General features: G+C 42.8%; 1 protein-coding gene and 1 pseudogene across 1 annotated transcript in view; both read right to left on the minus strand.

Moving 5' to 3' along the window:
* The window catches only part of LOC124798276 (UDP-glycosyltransferase UGT5-like), a 129,694-nt gene that overhangs the window by 4,787 nt on the left and 105,253 nt on the right, over positions 1 to 19,654 (minus strand). The window lies entirely within an intron of this gene.
* Positions 11,213 to 11,329, minus strand: LOC124799494 (annotated as a pseudogene).

Here is a 19,654-nt window from a genome sequence, read left to right on the forward strand (position 1 = left end):
CATAAACCACGCGAGAGATTTTCGTACTCTCTCGCTCGAACCGTGCAAACTGTTGGTCATCCAGAAAAACCGAACAGGACCTTTTAATTGGAAGTGTATTGTAGTTAAATTTTGACCCGTAGTACGTTTTCGCTGGAGGCTACGGTTCTTGAGTTATTTAACAAAAAAGTACAAAAGCGACCTTCAGCCGCACATCCACCTCCACACTCATACCTCACCAGTCAAGATTTCTGGTGTGTTGTTCTTTGCTACCGAAGTACAAAACAATGCGAGTACAGGAACTATTCCCGATATTCGCCTCCAGCGTAGTAAGCTGTTTCGTTAACGTTACTAATTTAAACGCGCCCATGAGTCTAACGAAGTGGAAATGAGTTTTGTAAACTTTACTCTGAAATTAATTACGTTGACAATTCGATCCAAATTTAGCCCTCACAAGCAGAGTAGTTTCGTAGTCATAAGGCCTGACGAATAGAACTATGAAATTGTTTATTTTATGCTGTTAAAATTCAATAAATTGTTAGATAAAATTTACACAGACGTCAGTTTTACAATGTGTAGGTGCTCGACTAAGCGGATGGAGTATATTTTTATCTACTTATAAATATTTATAAATGAAGACCAAAAATGGTCGAATGCGGCAAATAATTGGTGCAGTCGCAAATTTTTGTACGTACAGTGGTATGAAGGAGAGCAATGAACAACATACCAGAAGTCCTGAACGATAGGAGCTGAGCCTGGAAATGGTAATGTGTTTGTACCTTTTACTTGACTAACTCGAAAATTACGGCCTCTTGCAAAAACGTATCCCAGTACAAAATATAACTACGGAATGGAGATGAATAATAGGCTAAGTGCCAAAACACTGGTTCCGTGTTATTCAGTGTTTTTTTGTGTTTTTATAAAAATATAAAAATATTTTAGTGAAAAAACCTTAACAATATTTTTTTGTTTATTTTCTACAGTAAGAGTCACACAACAATTGCAAATTTGTTAAGTTCCCATCCTTTTATCAACGGAAAAAATATTTTATTCTGAAAAGCGCAGAACGCGGTAAATGTCATCGGGAATAGACAAAACCAGGTAAGTGGCAAGAAAGAAATGGCTAGCATTTGTCAGTTTTGTTAATAATAAACATTTTTCAGATACATTTTACAGATACACTATCCTGTGATTAAATTATTTTTAATCCTTATTTTAATATTATAGAGCACAAAGCAATTTTAATTGATTAACTGTTCTAACAATGTTGAGCTAGCATTTAGTGCAGGCCCTTTTTCTTTTCAGCTGACAAGTTGTTTTCGTTGTGACGGTAAAACATAATTGTTTATTATGTAAACGGCAACCCCTTTCTTGAACATCCTGTAGGTGCTGCAGTCTTCAAGATCGTTACACATTGTTTTCATCTCCACGGAGCCAGGTGCAATTCTTTTCACTGGAATCCAACTAGATTAGGAAATATTTATTTCCGTTGTGTTAATATGTGTATCAGCTGTTTTTTTAAAATAAAAAAGTTCCAGGCTGGAGCATTGTAACCACAAATGGAAGGATTGTTAGGTGTTCGAATTCTCCATAAGTTTTACAAAGTTCCTAGGTACTGGACATTCTTCCAGTCTCTTGCGTTTTTCAGCCTCGGCAAAATCTCTGTCACACGCTGCGAACAGTTACAAAGTTTTGTAGCACTTAACCAGCCTTAGCCTTGTCAATGGGCCTGCGCATACTGCTCACGCTATCTTTTTGGCCTTACACGCACTGCTAGAAATGATCGTAGCGCTTAGTCCGCTTTTCAGATAGTTGGCAGCAGCACTTGACGTGACTTCTCGGATCCAACTAAATAAACAATTTTTTTGGCACTTAGTCTTTATTGATTTCCTTTCTAGAACTACATTAAATTTCACACAAAAATGTCCTGTTCATTTTCACTGTACGACTGATAGTTCGCGCGTAGCGAGCGGGAGAATATGAAAATCTAACGAGTGATTTATGAAGGCCAGATGCAATATCGCGCGTTGCGTAAAACGACAACGGTAGGGGCTACTGAATCACCCTGAGTGTACTTTCGTTAAATCTGCACGTACGTGGAACGCCATCTGCAGCATTCTGTCTCGCGTTGGACAGTGGTCATAGTCATCAGCGTCTATCTAGCAACGGGAAAAGAGGAAGTTGACCAGATCTTAAAGTATGGTGCGACGGACCGACACCCTTAGTGCATCACAGTAACGAGAGAGAGAGAGAGAGAGAGAAAGAGAAGCCGCTTCGTCACGATTTACTTACTGTCGTGAGAGTTTTCACAGAAACGCTCTACAAACTGCGATGGAAAACACTTCGAGGAAGCCGCTGTGCGGCGCGACGAACTTATTCTCACAACTCCACCAGCCACTCTCCAAAAAGAGTCCAGAAAGACATATTATCGCCTCATTCATGTATACTGCCTATAGACGAAGCCAGTAAAATTACACACCTTTGTTATCGATACCCTACTGCCTTGCGGTCGGTGTGCGTTACGCTTCCATAACTTGAGTGCGACATAAAATTGCGCAGGAGGCCTGCAGCCACGAAGTAAACTTGAGGAGACTTATGCCACTCCCGAATGACTGCCTAGAATAACTGGTTGCTTGCTGTTCAGAAATTCGTATTTATTGACGCGTTTCAGGAACAGCGCATCATTAGAACAAATGCCAAAGAAAAGTGCAGAGCCGTAAACGCAAGCGTAATTAACGAAAGTCACTAAGAGTGAATTTACAAGCGGTGTTAGAAAGAATGCTCAAAAACCTGACATATCGAAAAGAAATGTCTCCGTACACAGTACGGAGTCACATGCGTCAGCCGTCGGCGCAAGTAGTCAACTCATAAACAGATGACACGCAAAAGTTACGCAACAGAAACTACCACCAGGTGGCGGGCATATATAAGAACAGTGGAGTTATTTCTGTCCTCAGAAATAACAACTTGATATTGAAACACAACGGGCAGAACAGGTACAAAGATCTAAATACAAACCTAAAAACATATCATAAAAACAAGAGTACACACAACACTGCATAGCGCATACAATAAACAACTACTGGCGTTCCAATTTTTTTTTTTTTTTTTTTTTTAGTAGTCAGTCTTCTGATTGGTCTGATGCGGCTCCCGAGGAATTCCTCACCTGTGCCAACCTCTTTTACCTCAGAGTGTCACTTACAACGTATGTCCTCAATTATTTGCTGGATGTATTCCAATCTCTCTCTTTCTCTATAGTTTTTACCGTCTACAGCTCCCTCTAGCACCATGGAAATACAACTTAATGTCTTAAGAGATGTCCTACCACCATGACCCTGCATTGCTAGTATTTTCAATATATTCCTTTCCTTGTCAATCCAGCGGACAACCTCCTCATTCCTTAACTTATCCGCCCACATAACTTTCAACATTCTTGTGTAGCACCACATCTAAAATGCTTCGATTCTCTTCTGTTCCGGTTTTCGCTCAGCTCATGTGTCACTACCACACAATAATGTGCTCCAAACGTTCTCAGAAGCATGTTTATCAAATTAAGGCCTGTACAAGTTGTCTTAGCCGAGAATGCCTTTTTCCCAGTGCTCGTCTGCTTTTGATGCCCTCCATGCTCCATCCGCCACGAGTTACAGTACTGGCCATTAAAATTGCTACACCACGAAGCTAACGTGCTACAGACGCGAAATTTAACCGACAGGAAGAAGATGCTGTGATATGCAAATGATTAGCTTTTCAGAGCATTCACACAAGGCTGGCGCCGGTGGCGACACCTACAACGTGCTGACGTGAGGAAAATTTCCAACCGATTTCTCATACACAAACAGCAACGTTGCCTGATGAAACGTTGTTGTGATGCCTTGTGTAAGGAGGAGAAATGCGTACCATCACGTTTCCGACTTTGATAAAGGCCGGATTGTAGCCGACCGCGATTGCGGTTTATCGTATCAAGACATTGCTGCTCGTGCTGGTCGAGATCCAATGACTGTGGGCAGAATATGGAAACTATGGGTTCAGGAGGGTAATACGGTACGCCGTGCTGGATCCCAACGGCCTCGTATCACTAGCAGTCGAGATGACAGGCATCTTATCCACATGGCTGTAACGGATCGTACAACCACGTCTCGGTCCATGAGTCAACAGATGGGGACGTTTGCAAGACAACAACCATCTGCACCAACAGTTCGACGACATTTGCAGCAGCATGGACTATCAACTCGGAGACCATGGCTGCGGTTACCCTTGACGCTGCACCAACGACAGGAGCGCCTGCGATGGTGTACTCAACGACGAACCTGGATGCACGAATGGCAAAACCTCATTTTTCGGATGAATCCAGGTTCTGTTTACAGCATCATGATGGTCGCATCCGTGTTTGGCGACATCGCAAATTGGAAGCGTGTATTCGTCATCGCCATACTGGCGTATCACCCGGCGTGATGGTATGGGGTGCCATTGGTAACACGTCTCGGTCACCTCTTGTTCGCACTGACGGTTCTTAGAACAGTGGACATTACATTTCAGATGTGTTACGAGCCGTGGCTCTACCCTTCATACGATCCCTGCGAAACCCTACGTTACAGCACGATAATGCACGACCACATAGATAATATTGTGGGGAAGGCGATCCAAAGGTTGCGTTTCATTGGCAGGACACTTAGAAGATGCAACAAGTCCACTAAAGAGACAGCTTACACTACACTCGTTCGTCCTCTGTTAGAGGTGTGGGATCCTTTCCAGGTGGGATTGACGGAGGACATCGAAAGGGTGCAAAAAAGGGCAGCTCGTTTTGTATTATCACGTAATAGGGGAGAGAGTGTGGCAGATATGATACGCGAGTTGGCATGGAAGTCATTAAAGCAAAGACGTTTTCGTCGCAGCGAGATCTATTTACGAAATTTCAGTCACCAACTTTCTCTTCCGAATGCGAAAATATTTTGTTGAGACCAACCTGCATAGGTAGGAATGATCATCAAAATAAAATAAGAGAAATCAGAGCTCGAACAGAAAGGTTTAGGTGTTCGTTTTTCCCGCGCGCTGTTCGGGAGTGGAATGGTAGAGAGATAGTATGATTGTGGTTCGATGAACCCTCTGCCAAGCACTTAAATGTGAATTGCGGAGTAATCATGTAGATGTACGTGTAGAGGAAGCAGAATTCTTTTAACTTCATCTACTTCGTGATCACCAATCCTGATTTTCTCCCATTTATTGTTTCTGCTACTTCTCAATACTTTCGTCTTTCTTTGATTTACTGTTAATCCATATTCTGCACTTATTAGACTTATTTCCATTCAGCAGATCCTGTATTCTTCTTCACTTTCACTGAGGAGAACAGTGTCATCAGCGAATCTTATCACTGATATCCTTTCACCTTAAATTTCACCTTAAATTTTAATTTCAATCTTGAACCTTTCTTTTGTTTCCGTCATTGCTTTTTTTATGTATAGATTGGACAGTAGGGACGAAAAACCACATCCCAGTCTTACACCCTTTTTAATGCGATCACTTCATACCTGGTCGTCCACTCTTACTACTCCCTCTTAGCTCTTAAACATATTGTGTATTATCCGTCTTTCCCTATACCTTACCCCTATTTTTCTCATAATTTCGAATATCTTGCATCATTTGAGATTGTCGAATGCTTTTTCGAGATCGACAAATCAAATGAACGCGTTTTCACTTTTCTGAGATGGTAAAATGACGCTATTTGCGACCACGTAAGTAAATGAACAAGTTGATAATAAAATTAAAATTATACAGATGTATGAACAGAGACCTAACACGGAACCTAAGTATCTCTTCTTCTACATATGCATAAACTGAAGCCACTACTCGCGTCTGTCTGCAGATGCAGGTTTATCTCAGGAACTGCTGTATGGATTTTGATGTAGTTCTACCCAAATAAATATTTCATACAAACTGACTGAATTCTGTAGAATTCCAGTTAAGCTGTAAAAACGATGTCATCGCCTACCTCAACTCTACAGACCAGCTGTGTCTCAAGAACCCATCTGGCGTCGTGCTCCAGCAGTAGAACGGGTTGCTGGAAATCAAAAGGTTGTGAGACCCAATCCTAGCTGGCTCACTTTTTTCGCTCTGCCTTTCAAATTAGCATTGATCTCTCACTTGTGAATACAAACATTTCGGATTATGACTAGAACTTCAAACTGCCAACTACTTCTTCCCTCACATAAGCGATCGCGATTGGCACTCTTAATTCACTGCAAATTCCATGAACAAAGGGCAGTAAGCTACTTAGCTTTGACGATAACCATTTCATCAAAAGCTGTGACGTGAGAGAATTTGAAATAATCAAAAATTTTTAACTTATAGTTTCACTGCAATCGTCGGAAATCAGTTGCACAGCGGAAAAACAAGAAAATCCAAAATATGTGAATTTTTTTTATTTATTTTTGCCACAAGTAAAGCGTATTCCGAAAAACTGCGTCAGCAAGTTTAGGAACTTTGCTTCGTGCACATACAGTACATTGCTTCAGCAGGGCAGCATGAGCCGTGGTAAAAAAACTGCTGCTTTGAAGAGCGAGCCGCAGCGCGTTGTGTTCGCACTCGCTATCCGTTTCTGACGGTGGCGCCGCTGTGGTAATCGCAGCTTTGGTGCCTCCCTCTGGTGGGAAAGGGGAAAGGTTGCCTTGTTCACGTGCATTTAAGGGGCGCTATGAGCTCTGTAGAGGGGAGTCGGTCAGTCGAGGCGAGTCTAGTCAGTTGGTCAGCCGGCTCAGAGTGGGGCAGTCAGTGTCTGTCTGTCGTCGGAGTGCGAGTATGTCTGTCGTTTGGATCAAACTTTAAGGCCAGAAAATGAGAGTCTTGCCACTCCGCCAGTAACAGAATTCAGCTAGTGGTCACCCGGTCGGGGCTGAGTTCCCTGCATCTGAGTCTGCGCGTTAGGCCGCCAGTCTGCTAGAGTTGCTCGGGCGGTTGGATTGGTCGGTTGGTTGGTAGCGCACTGATACACGATATGACTTGTCCGCCTTGAGCGTCGGCGCATGTGAGGTCCTCACGTGAGTCCAGTGGGCAGCACCGTATAGAAAGGGGTAATGGCTTCGCGGTTCACAAGGGAGCGGAACCACGGCATCGGGCTGGCCGGGGCGAGCTGCGACGCCGTGAGACGGGAGATCGGCGCGCCTTCCTGCGTCCGTTGAAGCAGATGGCAGCGGACGGTTCGGGAGAGCGTTGGGGGTGCTGCGCCACGTCTTCGCCAGAAATCGCAGTTTATTAGAAGTTTAGTGATTGGAGATATGTTGTTTCATTTACTTGTTAAATTCTACTTGTTTTCTTGGTGAGGTCACCAGCCGCTTTGTTTTGGGGTCGTCCCACCATTCTTCTCCGTTTGCCCACCCACGGGAAGGTGGTTGTTGTGAATTGGGTGGTTCGTTTTTCCCTTGTGGAATTGGGGTGGTTTAGAGCAATCTGCGGTTCGGGTTGCTTAGTAAGCAACCCCCCTCCCTCCCCTCTTGTCAATCTGCCATACGTTAATAGCTACCTCTGTCATGTTTGTCGGATTCGGTGTTAACGAATTTATTGCTTAAAGGACGAATTCTTGAAATATGTTTCTATCTTGCTTATCATCTTGGGAGGTGGTATACGTGTAATGTAGAGCATGTTGTACATTTTATGTAAGTTTGCATATTATGGGTTTTATTTAAATAGTCATTTTAGGTTATAAGCTTGCCACCCTTCGCCCGTAAGAGTATTTTTTTTATTTTTTACTTTTTTTAAAATTGCACTGTCGGTGGCAAATAATTTGCGGGTTGTACCACTTCCATTCCTCTTACGGGGTGCATAGTTTACATGTTTGTATGAGTTGTTAAATTTTTTTTGTTTAAAGTTATCTGGTGTGTTGCAGATTTGCACCAGTGTACTCTTTCAGAGGTTGTTGTGAGCGGTCATGACTACGGCCGTGTTGAAAGGGAGCAGGCAAGCTTCTCAGCCCGAAGGCTCCTACTGTTAATATTGTTCTTTGCCTCTAAATAAAACTGTAACTTGATATTTCGTGGGTGCTTTTCTGTTTATAATTTTAAATATGTTTTGAAAAACCTTTTAGGAATAAATTCACCTTTCTTAAAGGTAATTTTCCAACAGGTACTTCCTGGCAACTACTTCCACGCTCACCTAGTGTGATTAAATGTGTCAATGTTCTTGATGAATCGCCAGTAAATAAACTAATTTTTTTAAGAAAAGATTTTGAAAGTAAATTCGCAGTTCACAGCAGATGACTCAACATTCAGCTTTCTGCCTTCCTTGAATCAAACCTAGATGTGAACATGGTTCTTTGCGTGGCCACGGTGGCGAAGTTTGCCATATAAAATCCACGACACAGATTTGTAGCAATGAGTCCCAACAATCCATCACAGTGTGTGCCCAACTTCACAAGCTAAACGAGGTGAACATGTGCAGCATACGTGTATTTTCTTATTTTTTTCTTTTATCTGTGCTACCTCTGACAACATCTGATACATATTGAATCACTGACATATACACCCATGGTTTGTGTGTAACTCCAAACGCCAATTCTGTATGCAATGCCCGAAATTCGTGCTTTAAGACAACTTTCCTTCCGTGCGCTACTTACATCGCCAAAGTTATATATATGAAAGTGATAGTGATGATGATGATGATGATGATGATGATGATGATGATGCCGGAAACTGTGGCCGAGCGGTTCTAGGCGCTTCAGTCCGGAACCGCGCTGCTGCTACAGTCGCAGGTTCGAATCCTGCCTCGGGCATGGATGGACTTAGTTTAATTAGGTATAAGTAGTTCTAAGTTCTAGAGGACTGATGACCTCAGATGTTAAGTCCCATAGTGCTCAGAGCTATTTGAATCATTCTGGTGATGATGATGTTTGGTTTGTGGGTCGGTCAATTGCGCGGTGATCAGCGCCCGTACAAAGTCCCAATTTGAGACCTGAGTTTCTCCTGGCGTATACAACTTTCAAATAATTTTTTTACACAGTCCGTTCTTTATACAGTCCAATATTGCCACTGTCACGAGTGATGATGATGATGATGATGATGAAATGATCAGGACAACACAAACACCCAGTCCCTGGGATGGGAAAATCCCCAACCCGGCTGGGAATCGAACCCGGGACCTCGTTATCCAGAGGCAGGAACGCTAGCCGCCGACATATGAAAGTGATGATATCCAGTAACTTAACGCTGAACGCTAGGCAGCAGCCTGCAAACAAAGTTCACTAACCATCCAAGTCGTCTCGCCGTGAACACTTAATTTTACCCACTCAAAAAAAGGTCGGATCGCTAGTACATAACAAAAATATGAGTGTTACAACAGCGCATAAACCACACAAGACACAATTAGGGCCGGTAAGGAAAGAGAAGAGAGGAAAACAAGGAAAAGAAAGAGGTCGGGGGGGGGGGGCAACTTTCTGAGCGTTCTTTGTAACACCTTTTGTAAATTAACTCTTCGCGACTTTCGTGAATTAAGCTTGTGTCTATCCCTCTGTTCTTTTCTTTGGAAGATGTTATGATGTTGGGCTGCGCCTGAAACGTGGCAATAAATAAGAGTTTCTGAACCGCAAGTGACCAACATATTCAGCAGTGGCATACGTTTCCTCGGCTCCACGCTTACATTTTAAAGATTTACATAAACGTCTCTTTCCAGGATGCGTCTCCCGAAAATGCTTATTTCCGGCCTGCATAAAGTGGTTCCACGAACAGGAACCAAAGCGCTCCCTGACAAGCTCTGGCATTCCTAAACATTCTAGCCTCTCAGCTAGCGCCCCCTTGCCAATCGCTTAATTTGTTTTCTTCCTTCACAAACTATGGCCCCTTTCCACACGTAATATCAGAGTGTATCAGTGTGTCAAGTTTAGGTGATAGTAATGGTTGTGTGTATACGGTGTGGTGTCGTGTTCATGTTGTACGATAAGACAAGGGTAAGAGCGAAAAACGATGCCGGGGCACAGCCTACTGCTCTTGAACGCCCGCATCGGACGTACGGGTCACACGCCCTCACTCTATGAGACACTGTGACAACATACTGGGACAAAGTCTTGTCATTCCACCAGCTCTCCTGCCCCACGCCGCACAAATGCCTACGATAAAAGTACTTTCGTCAGCACTCCTCGTAACGGGTACCACTGAGCCGAACGTCAGCATATAATCCCGCACTCATAAACTTGGTTGTCACATCATGAAATCACTTCAGTGGAAAATTCAGTGCTCGGCACGAGTTTTGGGACAACAGAGAAATTCCGTTTAGCTCCTCCGCTAAGTTCTTCGTCGAGGTGTTGAAAAACTCTTTTACTTTCCCAACAGGTTGCGTTTATTGATAACCGTCAGTGGAATGTTGTGTGTTAATTAATACTGTTACTGATGTGACTGCAATAAAAGTACCAGACTTGTCTAACAGCGGTGGAGAGTATGTCCACCGACTGTCCAAAACATACATACAGTTCCGCCAGATCATCAAGTCACTTTCGTCCTCATCCATCCTGCATGATACCCCTGAAGTATTACCAACATTTCCGTCAAGAAAAACAAAAAGATGTAGAAACAGGACACCTGCACTAAATTAAAAATGGCGAATATGACAGTTCCTGTCAAAAAGCTCACAGTTCCTAGTAACTGACCGAAAGACATCGAGTAAAACACAAGGGATATCTGGCGTAATCCAAGAAAGCGGTATAGGCCCCTGCTGTTCCTAATCTATACAAATGATTTATGAGAAAATTTCAACAGCCGCCTTAGATTTTTTGCAGATTGTGCTGTCATTTACCATCTAGTAAAGTGACTAGAAGAACTGCGAAATGATTTAGACGAGATATCTATAGGGTGCGAAAAGTGGCAATTGACCTTAAATAATTAAAAATGTGAGGTCATCCACATGAGGACTAACAGGAGCCCGTTAAATGTAGATTATGCAATAAATCACACAAACCAAGTATGTAAGTTCAACTTAATACCTAGGGATTACAATTACAAACAACTACAATTGTAAAGATCACATAGGTAATGTTGCGGGCAAGGCGAAACAAAGCACTCCATCTTCAGGCCACAATTGGCCCACCGGGACCAACCGACCGCCGTGTCACCCTCAAGCTGAGTATGTGGAAAGGAGGGGCGCGCGGTCAGCACACCACTCTTCCGGTCGTTACGATGGGTTTCTTTGACCGGAGCCGCTACTGTTCGGTCGAGTAGGTCCTCAATTGGCATCACGAGGCTGAGTACACCCCGAAAAACGGCAACAGCGCATGGCGCCCGGGTGGTCACCCATCCAAGTGCCGGCCATGCCCGACAGCGCTTAACTTCGGTGATCCGACGGGAACCGGTGTATCCACTGCTGCAAGGCCGTTGCCCAAGTCGAGGAAAACGCGGTGTTTTATTGGCGGATACCTAAAAGATGCAACAAATCCGATAAAGAGACTGCCTACACTACGTGTGTCCGTTATCGGTTGGAGTACTGCTGTACGTTGTAAGAGCCCTACCAGACAGTATTGACGGAGGACATGGCAAAAGCTCAAACAAGGGCACCTCGGCCTTTACTGTAGCGAAACAGGAGAGAGAGTGTCACGGATATGGTTGCGAGTCGAGGTGACAATCATTAAAACAAAGACGAAATCTTTTCATGAAATTTCATTCATCAGTTCTTTCCTTCGAACGCAAAAATATCCTGTTGGCGCACACCTACGCAAGGAGAAACGATCATCGTCATAAAATAAGAGAAATCAGCGCTGACACGGAACGATATAAGTGTTCGTTTCTCCTGCGCGGTGTCCGAGAGTGGAACAGCAGAAAAATAGTGTGGAAGTATTTCGATGAACCCTCTGCCAAGCACGGAAGTGTGAATTGAGGAGTAAATGTAGATTCAAAAAAAACCGAAGATACTGCAGTTATCGCATTAGTGCTATGCAGAAAATTCCAATATGGCTGAAATAACTTACAAGCCCTCGGAAAAATGGCTATAACTTCGGCAGCAACGCATATGGCTCCATAGCCTTGCAAAGATTTCGGGCTCAGACAGGACAGGGAAGGGAATGGGATTAACATAGGGGAATTCCGTTGTTCGGCGTTCATTACTGAAGTTGTCCTATCAGAATACCACAATTAACATAGGTTTTGAGGGAATTAATTTATTTCTGTGTTATAGAGCATCGTGTTCACGGACGTACTTCCATTATTCGTGTTTCACTGGACCTGTTTATCGACGAGATGCTACCAGCTGTCCTTATCACCGCGAATTCAGAGCAGCTGCAAGGGCGGCCGATATACTGGTCCACTTTACGTGAAACCAAATTACGCAACATAGCTGTTTGAGAATCCAACAGCTCGGGATATATTATCTCTGCCTTTCCCTTGTATTTCCTACCCCCTTCGGGCTAGTGATACAATATTGCGAGGCTTAAAAAGAGACATTAATTTCCCATTGTTAGAATGTTGTTTTCACAATTTCGCATCGTTAAATGGCGCAGCATTTTCTGCACTTTCTCGACGAAGCCTTGGCAGACACGGTCGTCGTCGTTCTGCGACAGGTGGACGGCGTGTCCGTGTCACGTGACTAACTTGGCACCAGCGCTCAGCCTTCTTTTCTGCGATGATAACGAGACGGACACACAGCATCGCATCACAATCAGACCCGACAGATCACAAGCAGAGCCTTGTTCTCTCACTGATTTGATGCATTGCACCAGGGCTTCATTTCGGTCTGAACGGCATTCCAGCACCTCCTAGGGATTTTTTTAAATCTCGTTGGAACAAGCCGGCACTGCAGATTTAAAACTGCAGTTCGTCAGCGCACCTGACGATGGCGACATGTCTGATCGCCGAAATATTGTGCCCGTTGGACACTATGGACCGGCAGTACACCCGTGGACTGTTCGGGCAAGAAATATGCCGGGAGACACTGAAGAATCACAACTGTCTCTTGTTTACGACCGCCAGCAACCTAGAGAGATAGATGTGTAGTGTAACCAAGATGAGTTGAGATTCGTTCCGAAGTTGGGATGGGAAAATTCGACCAGTTAAAAGCGATACCGGTTCTGAATAACCAGTAGTTTCCGGTATTTGTTTGGTCTCGGTTTTAACAGGTATATTTCTCTTTTACTGATAAGCGGGTGTAAAACCGATGTATCAATTTGGCGTAGCAGTGGTGCTCAAATTCTTTGTTTCAGATAAACCTTTATTTAAAAAACAGTTCGGTAGGGAGTTCTGTGGCTTCTGAAAGACTTATATCGACTTTGAATGGAATTGTTTCTGATAGGAGGATTCGACTTACGAATCGATATATTATAGAACAAGTATTTATGAACAAGCTGGACAATAAATATTCGCCATTGGTTTAAGTCATTATGGAATTTTAAGTATTAACATATAATTGTTCCTGGTAAATATTGTAGTTTGCCCTCTATCTAAATTTTTCACTTGAATTTCTTCAAAAAATATTTTTGATTTTGTCAGCAAAAAATCAAGCTCCACTGGAAATGCTCGTTACAAAGTAGACTAAAAGATGGCTTTTCATTCGAAATACGATAGTTACAGAAAAAGAACGCGAGAAATTTTACACACAAGCTTATTAGTCTACTTGTCTGCCTTTTATATGTAGCAGTAAAAAATGGAATTTGTGGCATGAGTAATAAATTAAAAACTTAACAACTCATTCATAGTTTATAATAAAAACAGAAATCAGTTAATATGCTGCCGGTGTCTGCGTAATATGCCTTTACCTGCTTGCAGCCTTGAGAAACGGACATTGTAAGATGAAAAACAGAGTTCTCCACCCTTAGTTTTCACTGATTGGCACTGAATACTGTTGATGCCCAAATAGTGGTGTGATCCTCGATTATAACAAGACTTTTTAACAGAGATTTAAGAAGTTTGTACGTGAATACTGCTGCATTTCTTATAGTTCCTCATTGCTTCTCGAGAAATGAAGCGAACGGCGGACGGAATGTTTTCTTTTATTTACTTATTTTATTCGATAGTTTGATTCTAGGCATCTTCAAACGCACGAGGCGAAAGTCTGAGGCAGTCGTAGAATTTTTCAATCTCTGCCAGATACTATCGTTTATTTATGGAAATAATAGCAACAAAAAAATCGAAATTCGGTTACTTCAAAAACCGGTTATTTTGAGCGGTTCTAACAGTTAGCTTAAACTGGAGATGAAAGTAATCGGTGTAACAGACAACCGATTGTTTCAGCAATAACTACCGTCTCTATTCAGACGTTGTGAATGGTTCATATCGCCTTTTGTTTAAGACAGCCAGCAACCTCAGCGGCCTACTAGCATGAGACGACTCGTGTTACGTATGTCACTGAGAAATAAATAATGTGAAGAGTCTTTGAACGTGAGGTCTGTATAACGTGCTTTAACGGAATCTACTGTGTCTTAATTTATGCCATAGCTTCTGGCTAAAAGTTAGCAGCCTATCGAGCCGATAAGGAAAAAACAAGAGGAGGAGGTATACTTGGATAATGCCGGGCGATACGGGAAGATTTCGGTTAGATTACATCCTGGTCAGACAGAGATTCCGAAATCAGATACTGGATTGTAAGGCGTACCCAGGAGCAGATATAGGTTCAGATCAGTGGTGGAGAGTACGCTAAAGTTTAAGAGATTGGTCAGGAAGAATCAATACGCAAAGAAGTGGGTTACGGAAGGAATGACGAGATACGCTTGAAATTGTCTAAGGCTATAGATATAGAAATAAGGAATACCTCAGTAGGCAATTCAGTTGAAGAGGAATGGATGTCTCGAAAAGGGATAAGCACAGAAGTTGGAAAGAAAAACATAGATACAATGAGGGTAACTGTGAAGAAAATATTGAAATGTGTGTGAATTCCAAAGGGGCCAAACTGCTGAGGTCATCGGTCCCTAGACTTACACACTACTTATACTAACTTAACGCTAAGAACTACACACGCACACGCACACACACACACACACACACACACACACACACACACACACACACACACACACACACACATGCCCGAGGGAGGACTCGAACCTCCGGCGGTTGGGGCAGCGCAATCCGTGACATGGCATCCCTACCCGCAAGGCGTAACGAAACAGTGGGTAACAGAAGATATACTTCAGTTGATCGATGAAAGAAGGAAGTACGAAAATGTTGAAGGAAACTCACGAATACAAAAATACAAGTCGCTAAGGAATGAAATAAATAGGAAGTGCAGGCAAGCTAAGATAAAATGGCTGCATGAAAATTGCGAAGAAATCGAAAAAGAAGTGTGAGCTGTGCGTGGCTCGTGTTCCCGCCATTATGTATTTTACACACTGTTTTTAACGTACTTCCACCTCCCTATGTTAATTTAAATTACTACTGTCACTGAGTTGCTGCTTTGCCTGACGTTAGCAGCGCGTATCGATATATCCCTTCTCGTAGTATCTTTGCTTGACTGCCATTACTTCCCGCTCATTGTCTGTTGTAAGTTAGTTGGGATCGCCAGTTCGAGTCGCGAGTTCGGGACTACCGGTCAGTTGGAACGTGTCTGGAGCGCAGTCCGGATCTGCCAGTCTTGTCAGGTTGTGTGTGTGTGTGTGTGTGTTGTTGTCGTTATTTACACTGACGACTAGTTTAAATTTTGTCAGCGTATTGGCTCTGAGAGGTTGGTCGTCTCATCGGGCGACGTGTAACTGGTTCTCCCTGTGCTTCTGGGCCCCTTCAGTTACCATCTTGCAGAACTTGGGTCGCTCCTTTCCTGGTGCAGGGATGTCGTTAAGCCAGTGGGCGTGTTTCCCCCGCATGGTTGCGTCCAAGCCAGTATTTCCGCCGTGAGTGGGAGACGCACCAGCAGTTCAGTCGCAACGGAGCAGCAGTCGTGGACGTCCCAGCAAGCAGTCGGTTGGTTGTTGCGGACGAGGGAAGTTATCTCCGCGGGGTGCAGTCGGCTGGGGCCGCTAGCAGTCCCTGCGCACTTTCGGAGCGTGTGTGGAGCTGTCCGATCGCCAGGAGCTTCATGGTTCACCGACCCAGGACGTCAAAGTTGAGTAGTGGTTTCAAGTACCCAAGCCACGTCTATTCATGTTGTGGTGGTTCGCTTCGGTGGTTTGCTGTTGGGGAGTTTTCTGGTGAGCAACACCGAGTGGTTCTACTGCTGAGATTTAGCCGCCATGCGGTGCAATTAACTACTTTCGTCGACTACGATTTGAGTGCACCAGTGAAATTTTCTGTCTTGTGGCCATTAGTGTTCTGGGCACTGATGTACATTGAGGCAGTGTTCTTTTGAGCGAAGTTATCTACTACCGTGTTTCAAATTCAAGTGTATCAGCGAAATTCTCTGCCTAAGGGCCGTTAGTGTTCCGGTTACCTGCCCTGGCCACTAACGTAATTTCAGGCAGCGTCCTTTCCTCACCTGTTGTCACTGTCCAATATGGTGTGTAATTTTTACGGCTAATACATACTCCATTGTGGATTATTACGTTTGTAACATTGCAGGTATGAGTTCCCAGGTACTGATTGACGGGAAGCAAGTCGTTGTGTCAGTCGGTCCGTGGCTGTCCCCTGGTTGGGTTCCGACGGATCAAGTGTAGTTGGGCTCACCACCTGTCTCGCCTAAGTGACCGAGGGCAGACCGACTGTAGGGAAGCAGCCTACTCACGCCGTATAAAATTCACATCAGTCGTTCCATTGTGTGCCAGCCTAGTCTGCTGTAACTAGCTCTGACGTCATAAATGTTGCGCAATACTTTTAAAATCAAGTAAAAAACCTGAAACGTTTCTGGCATGTCAGGTGTAATACTAAATCAATGTGTGTTGAATGTCAGTTCAATAACTTTAACCATTTTCAAAATTTGGACGTTTTTCTGTAAAAATCATTGGCGCAACAGAAAAGAGGTAGAGACTTAAAAATTTATATTTAGATTCCTTTTTCATAATAATTTAGTAGAAACAGTCTTCTGGATCTCACAAATTAAGATTTTAGTTGAAATTCAATATTTTCTGGTTTTTGTCTTAAAAATTAAGGAAGCAAGATAGATTAAGTAGGCTAATAAATAAGGCTAGGATGCTTATATTTAAGTAGAATGGAGATCCGCTATAATCATAAAGATGTGAGAAGTTTCAATTGAATAACTATAAAACTATAGCGGTAGCGTATCTCCAAAGGGCAAGTTCAGAAGTCGTCTATTGCGTGTAGTGTAATTAAATTAATTCTCTCGCCCAAAACATGTTACTTAGCCACGTCAGACTTTTATTATGATTACTTACCTGTGTGCTGAATGCACATTCAAATTGAGAGCTTCATCGGCCATCAGCAAAAGAAGCGATGATTTATTCAATAACTTAAAGTGATGCATTACTAGCCCAGCGGCTAGTCGGGAGAGCCGATTTGATCAGGCGTTCCTTTAGCCGTCCGCACCGCGGCTTTATATATAAGAACGCTGCGCGAGGAAGGAAGGCCCCAGTTCTCTCCAGACGCTGAATAGCACACCATTTGTGTCGGGAGTCGCGTCGCGTCGGTATCATCGCTATAAACAGCCTCGGATGCCGTATTAAGTTACTCGGGATACGCGTAACCATGAAATCATTTTCGAGTGAAGTGTTATTTCTGGGATGACTTTAATAATCTATCTTCAGTTTGCGTATGTCGTATTTTCACGTGCCGTCGCGGGACAGACATTCTACCATTATTTAGCGTGGCGTTTAATGAACATTTTCATCAAATTATGGCGAGCATTCACTTAAACATTTAATTTGGACAGTTATAGTTGCATCAGCGCATTAGACTCTGAACTGCTCTGTTAGTCAGATTGTGTGGATTCTTTTTTTTCATCTGTGACTTTCAGAATATAGCGAACGTTTGTTCACGATCGTTTTTGATTATGAATCCCAGACAATCTCCTAATTCCTCAAAGCCATAAGCTGTAGCTGTAAGTGTATTTCTCAGATGAAGTGGGCACTAGGAATTCTAATTACAGGCTTCACGTTTTGCTAATCACTTTCTGGTTGCCAAAATTGTAGTTATAGAGCCAGTGTTGAGAACGGCAAAACAACAGCATAAATAATAGGAACATTTTAAATAACAATTAATTCCACCCGCCGCCCCACATATGGTTAATCGGCCGGGAAATGCATCTTTTCTGTTTCTGCAGTTACATTACAATTCTACATTTATATAAATAACATAATCCCACCCGCTGCCCACACGACCTCCCTGGAGGCCTTCTGAGTGCCACCGGTGCTTAATTATCTGTTGTCAGCTATGTTAAATTTTAGGTTTATGGTTACTTGTTGATTTTCTCAAAATTTTGCAAAATTAATATTTAAATTTATCTTTCAAGCTTAAACATTGATTATAGTAATATATTTTAAAATTTTGAAGTTTAATTGCAGCCCTCAGCCATTGGTATTGCACCTTGCATATGTTGCTTCTTTAAATTATTTCATTGCTATCTTAATTGGATTTTTATCTTGTTGATTTTTAAGATTTCTTGTTGTTAAACATGCTGGCCTTCTGCCCTTAAAGGTCTATGGTAATATATTCTGAAGTTCTGAAATTTAATTGTGGCCGTCAGCCATTTGTGTTGCACCTTGTATATGTTGCTTTTGGGGTTTCAAATTATTTTATTGCTATCTTAATTGGATTTTTACCTTGTTAAGATTTCTTATTGGAGGCCTTCAGCTGTGAAAGAGTTGCATTCGGTAAAGATTCGGCTATGTGCCGCTTTGGTTGTAAAGGTTATTAAAATTACAGTAAATGACAGAAGCAGAAACTGACCTCAACCCTTGGCCCTTTCCACAATCTTATTACCTGATTTGCCCAGCGGGTTTAGCGGGTCTATCAGAGTGATTGTCGGAAGGACTGTCTCAGCATATGGTAAAGTCAAAACAACCTTTGGTGAAATTAAAAGCAAGGGTGGTAACATTAACGGGAATTCCACTGTTAAATGTGGAGGGGAGAGTGGATAGGTGGAAAGAGTACACTGAAGGCCTCTATGAGGAGGAAGATTGGTCCGATGTGTTAGAAGAAGGAACAGGAGCCGATTTAGAACAGATAGGGGATCCACTACTAGAATCAGAATTTAAGAGAGCATTAGAGGACTTAAGATCAAATAAGGCAGAAGGGATATATAACATTGCATCAGAATTTCTAAAGTCATTGGGGGAAATGGCAACAAAACGACTACACACGTTGGTGTGTAGAATGTATGAGTCTGGCGACATACCATCTGACTTTCGGAAAAATGTCATCTACACAATTCCGAACACTGCAAGATCTGACAAGTGCGAGCTGTTAAGCTCATGCATCCAAGTTGCTGATAAGAATAATATACAGAAGAATGGTATAGAAAATTGAGGATGAGCTAGATGACGATCAGTTCGGCTTTATGAAAGTTAAAGGCAGCAGAAAGGCATCCCGACGTTGCGGTTGATAACGAAAGCAAGACTAAAGATAAACCAAGACACGTTCATAGGATTTGTCGGCCTGGAAAAAGCGATCGACAACGTAAAATGGTGCAAGATGTTCCAAATTCTAAAAAATTTGCGGTAAGCTATAGGGAAAGACAGATAATATACGATACGAACAAGAGCCATGAGGCACTAATAAGAGTGAACGACCAAGAACGAAGTGCTCGGATTAAAAAGGGTGTAAGACAGGGATGTAGTCTTTCGACCTTACTGTTCAATCTGTACATCGAAGATGCGATGATAGAAATAAAAGAGAAG

The sequence above is a fragment of the Schistocerca piceifrons genome, chromosome 5 (assembly GCF_021461385.2).
Source record: "Schistocerca piceifrons isolate TAMUIC-IGC-003096 chromosome 5, iqSchPice1.1, whole genome shotgun sequence".
Lineage (NCBI taxonomy): Eukaryota > Metazoa > Arthropoda > Insecta > Orthoptera > Acrididae > Schistocerca > Schistocerca piceifrons.